Below are 14,194 nucleotides of genomic sequence, written 5' to 3' on the forward strand. Positions count from 1 at the left end.
TCTCCATGACTGGACAGCATTTCACAAGCTGCCTCTTCACCCAGCTTCCTGGCTTGCCTAAATGTCATTGCCACCTCAGGGCAAAAAGCGGGGTATGGGTTTATCCTCTTCGTTCTACTGACAGTCTTGCTGGATATCAAACAGCTGCACTAAGCTAATTGTCCATGCCATTTGTACCATAGCTGTGCTCTTGTTCCTGTTTGGAATGCTATTATAGTCAGGGTAGTAGTTGTGCATGAAATTAAATTGAAAACAAGTTTGGAATCATACTTCACTTCAGAAAAATACTGCTAAAACTCACAGCTTCACAAACAACAAGGATGGTTCTAGTCTGAGGTGAATTGGGGGTGGGGGGATTTTTATGGGAGGTGTCTGGGATGTTGCACTCCATATGCTTCATGGAAATATGCTTCTGAATGTGAATATAATGTAACTGGAATATGCTTTATGCAAAAGGTCTCTTGTAAGGTATCATTACAAAGCTTATAATCTACTGAGTATGTTCATCCCATTTGTATGCATGTATCATTCTTGTATCTGAAGCTAGAAATATGAAGTATAACTCTGAGGTCCTATTGTAATTATACAAAGTGTGGGCCATTAATGGTGGTTTAGAATCTTGATGGCTCCCATTGACTAGGACAATTGGTTGTAAATGGTTTATTTACCTGCAAGCCTTCCTGTGTATTTGTGGGCCCGCCCGTGGGTAATGAAGAATGAGGTCTCGCAGGGACATGTGACCATGTCACCTGTTAATGAAATCTGTCTTAAATCTGGTACTTTTCCATTTAGGAGGGGTAGGGACCCAGAGAGACAAAAGATTCCCCTCTTGTGCCAAAGCTGTAAAAGGGGGGGGAGCAGGAGAAAGAGGAGGCCAGTCATGAGAAGACCTCTAGTTGCCACCTAAGATGTCTGCTGGAACTAACAAGGACTGTACCAGGGGAAAGGATTGACCACAGACTAGGAAGGAGTCTAGTCTGTGAAAGAAGCTTATTGGAACATCTCTGAGGGATATTACCTGTAATCAGTTTCTTAATGTATTAGGCTTAGACTTGCATGTTTTTGATTTATTTTGCTTGGTGACTTACTTTGTTCTGTCTGTTATTACTCGAAACCACTTAAATCCTACTTTTTATACTTAATAAAATCACTTTTGTTTATTAATAAACCCAGAGTAAGTGATTAATACCTGGGGGAGCAAACAGCTGTGCACATCTCTCTACCAGTGTTATAGAGGGCAATCAATTTATGAGTTTACCCCATATAAGCTTTATACAGAGTAAAACGGATTTATTTGGGGTTTGGATCTGATTGAGGTCCGGGTGCTGGAGTCAGGTAACCTGCAGAGCTGTTTTCACTTAAAGCCTGCAGCTTTGGGGGCGTGGACCAGACCTGGGTCTGTGTTGCAGCAGGCTACCATGTCTGGCTCAGCAAGGCAGGGTTCTGGAGTCCCAGGCTGGCAGGGAAAACGGGCTCAGAAGTAATTTCAGCACGTCAGGTGACAGTCCCAAGGGATCTCTGTGACCGAACCAATCACAGTGTCATACTGAGAAAATGTAAGTGGAATTTCCTAGGGATTCTGAGAACCAATAATTCAGGACCGCTTCTCATGTTCCCTTGTTGGGTCTTTTCTTGCATTCTCAGAGGCCGCAAATGATTAATTCTTCACTTGTTCGCAAGCATTTCTATTGTAATGCTAGGTCACGCTCATATTCTTACAAACAGCTTTAACTGAGATTAATTCTTCTATCTGTTAAGCACTATATTAATTATATACATCTCTGTACTGCTACCTAACACAGTTTAGTAACTGACTGTAGTTACTCTAAAAAGATACATCACCTATACTACCTTCTTTCTTGGTGACATTCAGTGACTAAGGATCAGATACATGCTACAATGGGAGCCATAGGACACTGATGAATTGAAGGCCTTACTCTGGGTGTCCCATTAAATAAAACCACTATTGGGTTGAACAGCATCATGTACTTCAAGTGGCAGAATTGTTTTAAATTTCCCAAGTTAGGTGCAGATGTAATTTCTGTGTAGCACAGTGGGGGTGGGGGGAACAAAATTGGAGTGTATCTCTAAACTAGGCCAAAGAGCAGAGGCTGATGGATCATGCAATCAAGTGCTTGAAGCATATGCTAGGTCTAGAACTAGAAGTGGGACTGAATACTCTGTGCTTTTATTAAACCTTGCCCTTGACTTCATGCCTGTATTGTCTTTCCCTCTTGTCACAGTGCCTTTGTTTATTCTCTTGAGCATGGAAAACAAACTGCTAAATATTGGGCCAGGTCTTTCAACTGGTGCAAATCAGTACATCTCCACTGAAGTCAACAGTTCTGTTGATTTACACCAGTTTAGGATCTGGTCATTGTGAGTATTTATACTATTTAACATCAATTGTGTATTTATTAAAAACTTTAGCTGAGACCCTTCTTTTAGCTTCAGATCAACAGCTGCCCCACTTAAAGGTTTGCCTGTTAAAGACCCATAGACTGTTGCTTCTGTATTTGCAATATATTTGAGGTACCATCCTGTAGTAACAATAAGGAATTAAAGAAAATACTTCTAATACCACAGTAACTTGTATCTATTTATCCGGTCAAAATTGTGAGGTTTTAAGGACAGTCACTGTGGGATGCACTGTACAGTGAAAGATGGCATGTAATACCTGTAGAGAAAGAGAAAGAAGCCTCTAAAATCATCTTCGATTAGAAAAATTGTCTTCAGCCACTCTTTGTGCACGTGTGATTTGGAGGTATTTCTTCTTTGTCACAAATAGGCTAAGAATGTACAAGCCCAGCACCTGATTTTTAAAATCCATGGTATAGCTGAGAGTAAAATCAAGGTTTAATGTTCTAGCTCTGACACCACCGATATTATCTGGAATAGCTAATGATGAGAATGTGTGACTGGCAATAACTTTGAAGATTCTTTTAAAGTGACTAGCAATATAACTTCCTTTTCATAGAGATCCATAGGGTACTCATTTCTCAAAATGCAACTTATATCACTTATGCTTCTGATTCTTGAAGGAATAGTCAATTATTGCAGTTTATGTGGAATAAACTAATTGAAACATTTACATGATCATGTGGTTATATCTGGACTTTTTCTGCTTCTGTTGAAATCTATCCAGATTGAACTAATGAGCTTGATGGAAAGAAAGAAGAGCTTCAAGAGAATTAGGTGTTTGTAAATAGCGCATCCCTTGGGGCGGGGGGGGGGAAGACTTGCCTGAAAGCAATATATGACAAGATTTAGGATGATAACTGTTTATCAATAACACTTTAAATGGCTCAAATCAACAGTGTTATAAACAATCCGGCAGATCTAATTCCTAATCAAAATGTATTTGAATTATTGCCATTTAATGTACCTTTTGTATGTGCCAAAAAAAAAAAAAAAGGCAAAAGAGGTTTCCAGGAAAAAGCATCTATCTTTGTGAATTCCTAACTTGCTGAATGATATACAATATATAATGACATTTTATTGGAATTGAAAAAAGCCACATTTATAACATATAAATAAAAGACATATGCCCCACAGACAGCGGAAACATTTGGAAGTGTGGCAGAATGGCCTCAAAGTTCAAAGCTGTCACTCACCAGGGTGCATAAAAGCTTCTGTTATACAGGTAAAGATTTACCTGAAATGACAGATGAAGAGGTGATTTAACAGGATTGTGGAGAGCTGGAATTAAATATACACTTTTAGAATGCTTGAATTACTCTAACCAGAGATGGAATAGCCCACTTTAGAACATAGCAAGCTCTTTAATAGGACAAAACTTAAAAATCTATTCTATGAAGTCTGCAATTAGGAATCTTCTACTCTCTTTTTAATGGAATAATATAAAAGGTGGCTAATTATTGTATTGAAATTTCAAAAGATTTTTTATAAATTGGCTGAAGGATGCCCTTAGTTATTTCTTTCTGCCAGTTCAATAATGCCCACCCAAACTCATTTAAGATTTTTTTTTTTAAGTAGGTCTAGCAAGGCCAGAAAATAAAATGTTAACTCCTTTGATTTACTGCTGTAGGCAAAGCTAGCCTACATATACAATTCCAGGAAAAGAGTATTTTGTGGGAGGGAAGAAAAGGTTATGAAAATAAGCAGTACAACGTTGAGGTTATGAAGGCTACTAAAAACATGAAGTTTGTTTTGAAATCTACTATCTTGGACAATTGCAAAAATTATCTTCCACATATAGATTAGATTTAGACATTATGGCAATGGGCAATGTTCTGAAAACCTAGATAAACACATCTGATTGCCCAGCTTTACAATTCTGGTTAAGAAGATACCATAATGTCCGCGGAAGCTAGAGCCAGCCATTCCTCACATGTTAACCATTGGCTCACTAGAGCACACATCACGCGAAGCTTGCATCATTTCACTTCCATGAGCATAGCAAATTAGATAGGAAAATCAGGCCTATAGCATACTTTTTTTTTAATGGAATTGATTATTGTAGAAAGGTGTGTGTTTCCTGCACCTGTAAATCCATGAAATCAACAATCAAATGTAGAGAGAGTAGCTTGCAAAAAGAGAGGTCATAGTAGACATAATAATACTGAATATAATGATAGCTAAAGGAAAAACTAGCATTTAGCTTTCCATAGTAATTTTGTTGTATTTTAGGGGCACCTAGAGCATATTGATGGCTGGGGGAGGAGGGGGGAATCTAAAAGAAATAAGCTAATAAAACTACTTTATATTTCTGTAACATCTACATATGAGGATCTCAAAGCATTTTACTCACATTTTTGAACCCTCTTTGGGATAGGTAAACGTGCAGATGGTAGGAAATGAGATGCAAAGAGGACAAACCCTAATGCCAGCATTTTTTAACTTGTGCAAAATTCGGCACATACGTCTACTTTGGCACTTATTTGCGAATTGATTCTTAAAGGTGCAGACAACCACAGTTCCATTTATGAAGATGCATTTAAGATGTTTGTCCTGCAGTGACTCACTTAAAACTGCACATTGATAGAGTAGGGACTAAAATTCACATCTCTTGACTCCCTACCTTGTGCTTTAACTGTTACCCCTTATTTCCTCCTGTAGGGAGGTGGTCACCCGCTCCGGCCTTAAAGGGCTTAAAACAGCCCAGGAGAGGGCTGTGGCTGGGAGCAAGCAGTTCCCAGGCTGACTGTTGGAAGCAGGCTCAGCTGGCTCTTTTAAGAGGCCAGTGGGCCAGGAGCAGGTAGTTGCTCTCTGACTGCAGAGAGGAAAGGACCTGGCTGCTTAGAAGGTAAACAGGAACCTGAGGTGGGGCAGCACTGGGGGAAGGCTAGAGGAGCTGGGGAGCTCTGGTCTGGAAACCCCTCCAGGCTGCAGGCCTAGTGGAAGGCCAAAAGGGGTACTGGGGTTGCAGGGGGCAGCCCATGGGGAGGTAGCAGGTCCAAACCCCCCCTTGCCTGCAATGAGTGGCTTATATACTGCAATCTGTCCTGGTGAAGGGGGTCTAGATGGTGACTGAGCAGTAGCCATATACTGAGTGGGTGGGGGTTCCTCTGGGAGGGGGAGATCCAGAGACTGTGGGGGCACTGCCAGGAGGCAGCACCCCAGGTAAAATGGGCACTGGGGTCTGTGAGGGACATGGGGGGGCAAGTGGGACACTGGCCTGCAGAGGGTGCTCTGGAGGCTGGAAGAGCTAATTCCCTGAGACCAGCAGGAGGTGCCACAGGGATGAGTCTCACACTGTGACACCTCCCTTCATAGTTAACGTTCCATGGAAAAAATACTTGTTTCAGAAACTTGGAGGACAGTCATTGTGACTTAAGTGAACAGTGTTTGTCCTGTACATAAGTTAACAAGTTTCTTCACTTTTGACTGTCGTTGAAGTGGTATATAATATGTATATATGATGTTGATGAATCTTATATTGTACTTAACTTTTAAAATATTTTCCACACAGCAGTGTTTCTGTTATGAATCTATGTCCCATATTTAGTATCAAGAGTTCTAGAACCAGCAGGTCAAAGACACAACACAGCACTGTTACTTAACTGAACAATGTTTTAAAACCTGCAGCTGTTCCCCATATGTGACCTAGCTGATTATTTGTTTGATGATCCCCCTCAGAGCTGTCTTAATAGATAAGGAGGCTTTAGATATTGGACTGTGTCACTGGTTTAATCTGGTAGAATTATGGATTTTTATATTACTAATTTTCTTTCTATTATAAATATTTTCCTTATAACAATGGGTTGGGGATTTGAGTGACACAACTTTGTTCTCGCATTTTACTTATAATTTTTTCTTCTAGTTACCACCCTTATATATGACAAATTCGAAAGAGTAAGTTAGATAATCATGAGGTTATAGGGGCTGATTTGAGGCAGCATCTCTTGCATCTCACACAGTAAAAAAAAAATCCATCAGTGATCTGTAAATGCTGTAGCTAACTATAAAATGTGATGGCTGCAAATTTTAAATATTAAGAAAAATACAAAAGAGACTTATCTCTTCCTCCTGCCTGCGTGCATCTCTCCCCGCCCCAAGGAAAACTCCCAACTTAATTTACTATATAATGACACTGCTGCATATATGCAACAGGCCAACAGTAAGCAAAAGGGAAGGAAATGTTCTGCCTTCTTAATTAACATAGTGTTAATTAGTGAAGCATGGAGAGTTTCTCTTGACCCCTGACAATGGTGAGCAGGGCTTTTATTTATTTTAAAGTCTTCAGACAGAAACAGTGCTGCTTTAAATTACTTAATTTAATATTTGTTTTTTTTAATGTTTGACAGATTGATAGCAATTAATGTGTACAGTGTGGCTATCCACATAATGTCAAATTACATTACAAGTCAGGATGACTTGACCCGACTTAACTTAACTAGAACTAGAATCAATCACAAGATGACTCAGATGCTGAGGGCAGAACCTAAAATTGCACAGCGCTAAATTTTCAAAAGTCTGGCCCATTTTCTGCAGGTGCAATCTGCACTTGCAAAAATTGCAGGTACAGTACCTATAATTGAAGGGCAGATCCAAATCATGTATTTAGAGATACTATTACCCGGGTGTATACCTGTAATTGATTTGGCAGGTAAAAATAAAATATATAAAAAGTGTGGTTTCAGAAAGCAAGACCAGGCCTCAACCATATTGAAAATAGTACAACTTATTCCACCATGCAGCTTTTGAGGACTCATTAGCTGCTGTTTAGGCTCTTCCACCATTTCACTAAAATGCAAATAAAAATAAGCCAACATTCTTAAGGCAACAAGATATAAGCCCAGCAAGGTTTATCAGTAAAACTAGTATGAGATGGTATGACTTTGGTTTACCCAAGAAGACTGCCACTATTACTGCTGAAGTTCTGCTGTTAAGTTGGAGTGCACAGAAGAAGGGGCAGGGGACGACGACATCTGATTTTTATTGCAGTGATGCTGTGTTTACAGACACCCCTCCCCTCTCTGGAGGAGATTTCCAGAAGCATTTAGTGTTGGCCTAACTCTGCTGTCAGTGAAATAATTTGGAGTTGTCTTATTGATTTCTGTGGGAGCAGAGCAAATCCAATGTCGACTGCTTTTGCAAATCCCACACTACAATTTTAAGTACTTTCCAAGTAGAACAAGCATTCTTTTCAAAGAAATCTCCTTATTTCAGTGGAAGCTGACCCTTAAATAGCATTATAGCTGCAATATGTTTCCAGTGCTGGTTTGATATTCGTGTAAATTACATCACACTGTTTCAAGGCATGCGGTGATTGAATTATATAAAATCCCATTACTAAACTTCTTGGAACTGTAAAACATACTCTTGTCTTTGGGGACATTTGTATTGTGATGAGGAAATCCTAACTTGTTTCTATCTAACCTCCCTGCTAAACTGGAGTCAATTACTTAGTCAGATCCTAAAACTCCTGCAGGAACCTTCTAAATACCTTGGCATGTCTAGCATGTTCTGTTTATAGGCTGCACTATAGCTAGCCATTCTCTGAAGCAGGACTTTCCAGGCTTGAAGGATACTGCGCTCTTGTCTACATTTACAATGCTGCAGCGGCACCGCTGTAGCATTTAGTGAAGACACTACCTATACCAATGGGAGAGCTTCTCCTGTCAGTTTAGGTACTGTCTCCCTGAGGGGCCATAGATAGTTGACAGGAGAAGCCCTCCCCTTGACTTAGTGCTGTCTACACTATAGGTTAGGCTAGTATAACTATCGTGCTCGGGGGTGTGGATTTTTCACATCCCCAAGTGACGTAGTTATACTGGCACAAATTGATAGTATAGAGCAAACCTGAAGATCATTCTGGTTCTGTGTTTAACACTTGTTCTCTGTAAGCTGCTATAGAAATATAGATCCTTAGATATATATTAAGGTCAGAAGGGACCATTATGATCATCTAGTCTGGTAGGAGCTACTGTGGAATAACAAGGCCTGAATTTACTCCTGCAGAATCATCACCTACCGAAGCAGTGTGGAGTGTCGTATAAGGAAATCAAGTCTAACAGGGGGATGAGGGGGAAGCCTTTTTCCCCTTTATGTTGTATAAAAAACACCCTCCCCACCACCCTGTGAAGTTTTTCTTGTATGAAATGTATGTCTTGTCACCATGGAAGATTGATGGTAGGAGAATTTGTGAAATGATGACATCAGGAAACAAGACAGCAACTTTGAATAAATGAGAATGGAAGGGATAGTTAATCAAACTGGCTACTCTTCTTGTTTTGTGAACAACTGCTGTATTTCAGTGACTAAAACTATGGGTAAAGGATGTCTGTGTGTTAAAGATGCAATCCCTCCATCCCTTCACTAAAGGTGGCGAGCTTACAATAGACACAATTTGAAAAAGCTAATAAATCCCACAGCAAAACCAAGGAAAACCAAATTTGATATGATTTGACTCTCAGATAAACAAGCAGGGGAAGGGGGAAACCACTTTTAACACCAAAATAAACCCCCCTCATTTCAGGCTGCTTTTATACATCATAAATTTGCCAATAACGATACAAGCCTAATATTTTAAAACTCCTTTTTTAGGTCCTCTTTTTGTCCAAGTTTTAAGTTGGTTTTCCTGCTTTGTTGCCTGATGTTGTAGAACATTTAAATTGTTGCTTAATATTTAGGTTTAGTGTCGCTACATTAGCAAGCATTCAAAATTGCTTTTAAATTGTTGCTCAGATGTACTAACTAATGTGGTGATACTGATGGATCTGCAGTGTTTCATACAAATACATAAATCCTCATTTAGAAGCAAAGGCTGAACCAAAAAAAGAAAATTCAGTGAGTACATTAGTGTCACACTTTCTAAAAGATTTGATGTAAAACTAATTAATTGGAGTTAGCTGCAGAATTTGCTCGGATGTCTTGCTGCGTTTCTGCAGACCCTACAGTCCTAGAGGGCGCATCCTGGGAATCTGCTGAGCATCTCCTGAGAAATATGAAATCTTGTCTGAACAAAACTTGCACTGGTGTAACTTAAATCAGTTTTTGAACAGATTTAATTAAATGAATGCAAAACCCTTTTTGTAAATACTATTTTGATTTGAGTGGCTTTTTCAATTCAGCTTAAACTTGTTCACAGTAAACTTAAGCTAAAGAGAGAAGCCAGATTTATACTGATTTAAATGTATCCACAAAGCTTCTGTCACCAATTCAACTACATTTATTTTAGTAACACTTTTAGGTAAAACACACCAAAACTGGCTAGATCCTCTCAACTGCCTTTTGAATTTAAGGGGAGTTGAGGGCATTCCACAAGATTGGGGCCCCCAGTAATTTAGAAACCGATCTTTTTTTTTTTTCTTCATGATACCATTTTGTTTTAATGATACCATATGCTATCTTCCATTATAGCCCTTGCCTCACACAGCCCAAATTCCCACAGGAAGTATCCTTGCCTATATAAGAGACCTCCAGAAAAATGGAGAGAGAATTCCCATATATGCCATGATTCTGCAAGTTACTTAGACACATGCTTAACTTTAAGCATGCTAGTGCCACTGGTGTCAGCAAGTACAGCTATAAGCTAGCAACTACAGTATCTTGATGAATCAGGGCCAATATTTATATTAAAAAAAATAAATCCTTAAATATTCACTCGTGTTTTTTCGTGATTCTTCATTATGCCAAGTAATAAGCCCATCTCTCTTACAATAAGCTTCTTTCTCTCTTGTCCACTATCAATTAATTCATGAAGTGATTTAATTTGAAAATTTGATGTGGTTAGTGAACTGAAGGTTAAAAAACATTAAACACATCTCTAGTTTGGAATTGGCATTTCCTTAGAATCTGGACTATTAAGCCTCCAAACATCTCTGCACTTTGTGTGTGTGTAGATAAAAAATAAAAGCAAACCTGTAAGTGTTGGTAGTTTACTTACATACATCTTTTCAGTCTAAATAGCTGATTTAGATTCATGTGGTTCTTTAATTAGGAAACAGTGGCTAGTATTCCCCCTGAGTAAGAAAAGTTCCCCTGATTGAGAGAGAGCCTGACTGATTATAATAGCTGGTGAATGTGTCACAAGACTGCAGGCGAACTAAGGTAACTTTTTTTTTTTGTTCTGTGTTCTAAGAGTTCAGCATATAATATTCAATAGCTTCAGGCACCTAATATAGCGTAAAGTGAAAGCCCTTGATTCCATACTACAGACAGTGTTTAACAAAACCTCTTTCCTTAACCTTTTTCTCTCTACATAACTTTCATAAGTAAGATAGCAAACACATCTGTGATTCTTATCCACAAGTTCAAGAATAGAGCCAGGAACAAGAATAAAATGGAGAGACAAAATGCATCCGCCCCCATGATATAGTACATCACTTATTAAAGTTAATTTAAATACAGATGGGATTTTAATGTTAGGATTTTCAAAGGCCTAAAAATAAGCCAAATATAATCTATTAAAATATGCAGAGAATCAATTCTCTCATGATTAACATGTTAGTCATACAATTAATAATCTTATATTTTATAGCACCTTTCATTGAAAGGACCACAAAGGACTTTACAAAATTCTGAACAGGGAAAATTATAGGGAAAATATCATACTACTGAAATATTGTGAGATTTTCAGGGCTTATATTTTTCCCTTTGACTGCAGTCAATGAGTAGCTTGAGTCAATATAGGGCTCTGTGTGTTGGGGGGGGGGGGGGGGTTTGAAAGAAGATCAAAGGCCAACCTTGGCCCCAGTTCTGCTTCAGCTCACACAAAGGCATTCTGTGGAATGTAGTGTTGCAGGAGTGGATGGGAGGCACAGCCCAGGAACCATGTGATTAGTTTGGGATGGCAAGGAATGCTGTGAAAGGCTGCACTATCTAAGGGAAGGTTGTGGGGGTTTTTTGTGATCAATCTAGAGATGTTTGAGAGGGGACACTAAACTGTAGTGGGACTCCCCGCAAAGAAGTGTGGAAATAGGGAGATGTGAAGGGAAAAGAAGGGTAGCAGACATGGGATGGGAACCAAACATTAGTTTCTTGTGTTGGAGCACAAAAGCTGGAACTTTCACAGATGGTGGGAGGTAATGTCTCTTTGCTTACATTGGGGAAGATATGGGCAACCCTGAAAGAAAGGACTATTGAACTTTTTGGTCTGTGCAGTGCAAATGACTACTGATATCAACCCTGTATGACCAGGATGAAGGCTTTGGTACAGGGAGGACTATAAATGGACATGTTTTATTTCTTGTTTACTCTAGAACTGGAGGACCTTTCCTTTAGGCAAAGGACTGAGACCATGCCAAAGTACCCTTCAGTAAGAGGAGACACTAAATCTGAAGGTAAAATGAAACATGGCAGCAACCCTAAAAAGGGAAGGTGAGAACTCAAGACAATAGTATAGGTATTAATTGCTAAAGATGGCCACAGCGATACGGATTGTCCATCTGAATAGTGTTTGTCCCTGTATATAAACTGGAGTGCATAACTGTGGAGCTCAAGCCAAAAACATATCTGAAAGGCCATGTATCTCATTGCTTTTAGAACAAAATGCAAAAGTGACCTATTTGACTTTAATTATTTGTTGTGGGAAATCTAAGTTACAAAGGTGGTGGGAGAGAGACAAATTTTAAAAGGTATTTTTTTTTTTAAATTGGATATCCGATATAAGCGTAGTCTAGGAAGTAGGTGAGGAGACCTCTTTGTTCCAAGCTCCTTAGTGTTGCCTGGTAATTGATACTCCTGTTGTTCCTCTAGCTGCTATGGTTGATTATGCTCTTCTACAGGGAGGTGTTTCTCCAGGTAACCTGGGCCAAGCCCATGGAGAGCTTTGAATATCAGATCCCAAACTTTGATTTTGGTTCTGTAGCCATCATAAGACTGTGCACAGGGTGATATTTTTTTCAGTGGCCTATGTTGTGGTGTAGATGACTTCTAACTTCTGAACCAACCGAGGTAAAGGAATTCAGTGGGATGTGGATATATAATTTCCTTAGGCTTCTTTCAAAATTCCAGCCTCCTTTCTTGGCTAAAATGGATTGCAGTAATCAAGCCTACACTGGCATTAGGCCACCTGAGAGATTCCCTTATTGCCTGAATCATGAGATAAATCCTTGGTTGCCCCTTCAGAGCAGGTGGCAGAGTGCTTTTTTTATTTACTTTACATGGACCATGTTCATTAAAGAACCAATCTTTCAATGCACAACTTTTTGCATGTCCAAAACCCATCTGGGCATTAATCCTTCATGCTTCATTGAGGCACTATGATAGCAGAGGAAACCATGCTCCTGAGGCTTTGCTGGGCATGCTCCAACTGGAGAACAGGTATAAAAGCCTGCAGACCTGTTCAGACTGGACTGACTACCAGAGAGGAAGGAGGCATGCTGCCAGCTCCCAAGGAGGGACAGCCTGCACTCTAGTATCCAGAAGCCAGCCAAGCCAGGATGCACCCTAACACCCAAATGGAGCATGTCACAGCAGAGGAACAGACTGGAGGACCCGGAGGTTATGGTAGGAAGTGACCCAGGGGATCATTAGAGCCATGCAGAGGCTTGTCGTGTTTTGGGCAGATCCCCACTGAGCTGGTGGCAAGGGGTCTGGGTCGGGACCTGGTGGAGAGGGTGGGCCCAGGTCCCCCTGCCCCCTGGAGACAAGGGGGTCCCAGCCTGTGAATCAGATGGACTCTGGCCACTAGGCCACTCTACCCCTCCTGCAAGGGCTGATTCTATGGACTCTGGCCATTGGGATGCACTGCCCTGATGCTGGGAGCAACTTATATGGACTCTGGCTACTAGGCCCCACTACCCGCCTGCTAGGTGGGGGTTATATGGACTCAGGGCACTACACCGCACTGCTCTGACACTAGGAGCGATTTATATGGACTCCGGATGTTAGGGTACACTATCTTGACTAAGGGGATGATTGCGTGGAGAGAGGCCACCAGGCCGCATCAGGACATCCCCAGAGAGGCAAGCTTGGGAGTGGTGAGGTCCAACACCCCATCCTCCCCCCTTGCCCCAAAGGGGCAGTAAGATGCCAGGTCCGTCACAGGCACCTTTTAAAAACTTGGCCCTAAAAGTTAATGTTTAAAAAAACCTACAAAATTCTAGCATGTAGTAATTTATTAAATTCCATTTCATTCTTCTTTTTAATCCAACCAAGAGAGCTCTAGAGCTGTTCACAAATTCCCAACTGTGTACATGGATCCAACTGCCTAAAAAAGGGAGAAAAGTTGTTCTGTGTCATGCTCAACTGGCTCTGAAGCTACTTTTTTCTTTGCCTACTACCCGCAGCCCTCAAGTGCATTGTCAGAATACTGGTGTACGGTATGGACTCAGTCATAGGACCTGAATGTTTTATGCCTGAAGGAATTACGACAGTATGCATACTGTTCAACTTCTCCAGAGTAGTAGGCTTTTCTTTCCCTTGGTAAGGTGAAACCTCTATCAAAATCTTGTCATTTTCAATATTAGAAGATGAAAAGTGAAAAGTAAACAGGCATAGCAAACAGTGCAATGCCTCTAATAGGCAAGCGGAGACTAGAAATTGGGCTGTTTAAAAACATCCGCTGTTCAGTGCCTGATACCTGATGAATAGGTACACTTAAAGGATGGATTAAAGGGAATGCTAAAGGTATACATGGAAAAAAAATTCTTTTTAGTGTTCTGTGTGTTTGAAACACAGAACATGTTGTGGGTATAGTCCTCGAATGCTGGAATCAAGGACATCCTAATCCAAAGAGGTGATTTTTTGCCACCCCTATTTAGTTGATTCTCTGTGGCAGAAGTCA

The 14,194-nt window shown here is 40.2% G+C and overlaps 1 long non-coding RNA gene across 1 annotated transcript in view; it reads left to right on the forward strand.

The window, feature by feature from the left end:
- Nucleotides 1-14,194, forward strand: part of LOC122466799 — a 433,007-nt gene that overhangs the window by 251,525 nt on the left and 167,288 nt on the right. The window contains exon 3 of the long non-coding RNA XR_006292620.1: nucleotides 11,667-11,747. This is a non-coding gene — a long non-coding RNA (uncharacterized LOC122466799). The remainder of the gene's footprint in view (nucleotides 1-11,666; nucleotides 11,748-14,194) is intronic.

Source organism: Chelonia mydas, chromosome 8, assembly GCF_015237465.2.
Source record: "Chelonia mydas isolate rCheMyd1 chromosome 8, rCheMyd1.pri.v2, whole genome shotgun sequence".
NCBI classification, from domain to species: domain Eukaryota; kingdom Metazoa; phylum Chordata; order Testudines; family Cheloniidae; genus Chelonia; species Chelonia mydas.